Source organism: Chrysochloris asiatica, unplaced genomic scaffold, assembly GCF_000296735.1.
Source record: "Chrysochloris asiatica unplaced genomic scaffold, ChrAsi1.0 scaffold00060, whole genome shotgun sequence".
NCBI lineage: Eukaryota > Metazoa > Chordata > Mammalia > Afrosoricida > Chrysochloridae > Chrysochloris > Chrysochloris asiatica.
The window spans coordinates 13,975,053-13,978,908 of record NW_006408578.1 but is presented as its reverse complement, the minus strand read 5'-3'; the positions used below and the strand labels follow the sequence as shown (position 1 = coordinate 13,978,908).

At 47.0% G+C, this 3,856-nt stretch overlaps 1 pseudogene; it reads left to right on the top strand.

The window, feature by feature from the left end:
• Positions 1-874: 874 nt before the first annotated feature.
• On the top strand, positions 875-1,734 carry LOC102817648 (annotated as a pseudogene).
• Positions 1,735-3,856: the final 2,122 nt, after the last annotated feature.

Genomic DNA, 3,856 nt, shown 5'->3' with positions numbered 1-3,856 from the left:
TATGTACACCAGACCAGCCCTCAGAGATGTCATATCCAGCACCCACTCCCCATGTCCAATCATATAGCCTCTTCACGGGCCAACTCTCCCAGGAGCTACCTCTGTCCCCTAGAACCTCCAAATGTTTGATCTTTCTTCTCATCAGGACCTTCAATTACTCAGCCTGTTTACCACTTGGCAATCTTTAAAGCCCCTCCTGGCTACACTGCCTCCCCATCCTCTCCAGAAAGTAATCGACTCTACATGCCACCCTTTTTGGAAGCAGCCCCACAGCACTTAACAGCAACAACATTTTTACATCTGGCCCAGTATTCAGCCAGGCAGGACAGGTCCAGCTAGGCCCATTTTGATTTGCTGGTGGCCCTGTCAAGCTTTCATTCTACAGATGTCTATCTACCATTACAATCCTAATCCCATTACTTCATCAGAGCTCCTACACTGCATTAAAGAGCCCTGGCAGCATAGTGGATTATGAACTGGGCTGCTAGCCAAAAGTTTAGTAGTTCAAATTTACCAACCTATAAGTAAATAAATCTACCAACCTATAAGTAAATCAACCTTACACAGCCTCGGAAGCAATTTAGTGACACACAGCCTCCACCATATTCTACGTATAAGGAACCCTGGTAGCATAATGGGTTATGAGTTGGGCTGCTTGTTGCAAGGTCAGCAGTTTGAATCTGCCAATCTCTCCACAGGAGAAAGAGGAAGCTTTCTGCTCCCATCAAGATTTACAGCCTGGGGAAGTAAGGGTTTTTAGTGGCCGGGAAGGAGAGCTCCAAAGAAGCTATGAGAAGCTACCTGGAGCCAGCAGCTAGGCGGTAAGCGATGCAGGTAGGAGAACCTCAGCCTCACCTCCCCCACTGAATCCAGCATGGGGGAGAAATCAGAGAACTATAAAGTTCCAGAAAATATGATCAATGGCTTGATGGTTACAGATCCTCAGGAGTCAGAGTATGTCAGCCCTACAGTTTCTAATCCCAAAGATGAGCATTCCCAGAGCAAATCATTGCTCAAAGATGTTCAGGCCCATCCCCAGGAAGACCAGGGAGAAGAGGAATGCTTTCATGATTGCAGTGACTCATTTGACAAGGAGGAACCAGGAGTAGATAAGGCAGAGGACAAACCTGATGATGTAAATTCCTCTGAACTAGATGAAGAATACCTCATAGAACTGGAAAAAGATATGTCAGATGAAGAGAAACAGAAAAGAAGAGAGGAGAGCTCTCGACTAAAGGAAGAGGGAAATGAACAGTTTAAGAAAGGAGATTATATAGAAGCCCAAAGTTCATATAGTCAAGCCCTTCAAACGTGCCCAGGCTGCTTCCCAACAGACTGGTCTATTCTATTTTCAAATTGAGCTGCTGCAAGGATGAAACAGGACAAGAAAGAGATGGCAATTCAGTTAAACCCAAGCTATATCCGCGCAATACTGAGGAAAGCGGAGTTGTACAAGAAGACAGACAAGCTGGATGAAGCGTTGGAAGACTATAAATCTGTCTTAGAGAAAGATCCATCAGTACACCAAGCAAGAGAAGCTTGTATGAGATTGCCTAAGCAAATTGAAGAACGTAATGAGAGACTAAAGGAAGAGATGTTAGGTAAACTAGAAGATCTTGGGAACTTGGTTCTCCGACCTTTTGGACTCTCCACAGAAAATTTCCAGATCAAACAGGATTCTCTACTGGCTCTTACTCCATCAATTTTGTTCAAAATCCAAATAATAACAGATAATAAGAGATAGCAAGAGCTATAAAAGGCTAGCTTGGAAATTGTGTGTTACTTGCTATTAGCGAGGGGAAAGGCCCTAGCAATGTTTAATTCTTAAAAGCATATTATGTAAAAGAAAGGCTATCCGATAGAAGCCAGTGCTCCCATCTCCCTCCTGTTGTATGATCGGTGTGAAACACACTTACAGATTGAATGGGCCTAATTTGCTTTCCATTTGTCTGTGCAGCTAGTACTCCTCCTGGTTCTGACTCCATGTCCTTTATTTTGTCCAGGAGGAAGTGTGCTCAGCAAGACTGACCTTCTGAGCTGCTCCCCACCACCATACACACACACACACACACACACACACACACACAGCACGTCACTGGTTCAAGCCCACAAAGTCTTTCCTGAGCCACACACACCTGTTGGTGTGAAGACTACCCAAATGTGATTGGTGGGGTTCTCACCTGCCATCCCCTCTCCCTGAATCTACATCACATGCTTCCATGAGTGCCTCCGGCGCATTTTGATTTCCTCTTGTGGTAATAAAGCTTTCTGTGATGGTCAAAAAAAAAAAAAGATTTACAGCCTGGCAACCATTTACAGGAGTCCTGGTGTGGCGCTGTGAGTTAATGCGCCAGACTGCAAAGCCGTTTGAATTACAAGCTAGGTGGTTCAAGATCACCAGTCGCTCCTTGGAAACCCTATGCAGGGTCGCTATGGGTCGGAACCAACTCGACGGCACTTAACAACAACAACAAACCCTATACAGGGTCCCCGTGAGTCGGGACCAACCCGACAGCATGCAACCACCATTACCTCTACTACCACCACCACACCCATGCCACTCAGCAGAAAATGGAAGCTCATCCTTTGATCCCATCCGTGGTTACAGGTGATTGGACCAGTGGTGAGCACCTGCCTTACCAAACCAGTCAACTCTGACTCAGAGCGCCCCCGTGTGTGTCAGAGTGGAACTGTGCTCCACAGGGTTTTCAACGGCTGATAGCTAGGACTCGGTTGTCAGGCCTTTCTTGTGAGGCTCCTCTGGGTAGACTTTGAACTTTTTGGTTAGCAGCCAAAAGGTACCTACCACCCAGGGGACTCCAAAATCACTTGCCTTAAGAATTCCTCATAGAGTCAGATGTGTTAACTATAAAACCAGGTTCCCGCAGGAGCCCACTTAGGCATCATGAGCCACATGGTGCAGCCCAAGTAACAGGAGAAGGGTCTTGCAAAGAAAGAAAAAAGGATGAAAGAAAGTGCGGAAGAGGTGAGTAGTGGTGGCCAGGGCAGGAGGAGTTGGGGAGGATTGTCCCATGACGTCAGCCTCCACTTCCTTCCGTGAGCTTCCAGATCCTCTATCCCCATACAACAAACCCCCTTGAATAGGCTCAGTAGGCTTTTGTTTCTTGCCACCAAGCCACCCTTGACTCAGACACCTTTCACCACAGCTGCGAAATCATCCCGCCGCCCGCCCACTTTCTCATTCTTTTCTTCTCCAGGAATCTGTTTGCCGTTTCCATTGATGCAGGCGCCCAAGTACACAGAGCCTCCTTTCTCCCCTGAACAAATGCAGCCTGGCTGCATCCCAAAGGGAACAAGCGGCAGCCCCGTGACTTAATCACAGGACAGGTGAGCTGGGCAATGCCAGCACTGACACCAATACGTCCCGGACCTGCCGGAATCATTTGCTTCCTAACGGCAGTCCTGACAATTTGGATCCATGTGTGAAATATCCAAAAGTTTTTAGCACCTGTGGTCCCACATCAGCGGGAGGCAGTTCAGCTGCTCCGCCAGAGCCGGGTGGAGGAAGAAGGGCCCTGGGTGGAGGGGGCAGGGTGCAAGTCAGAAGTGTTCAAATCAACATTCCTCATCTCAAATCACCAACCAGCAATGAGATGAAAAATCTCCAAGGCAACTGACCAGCCCTGAGCCTCCAGAAGACTTTAGCGTTCTCAAAACTCCTCAGACAAGGCTATCCTCTAAAATACCACTTTCTGCCATCTTAATCATCCCTAACTGTGCATTTCAGTGATGTCAATTACATTTAGTATGTTGTGCAACTGTCATGACAATTTCCAGAACATTTCATCATCCTAAACAGAAACTCAGCTACCCATTAAGCAATAACACCCCATAT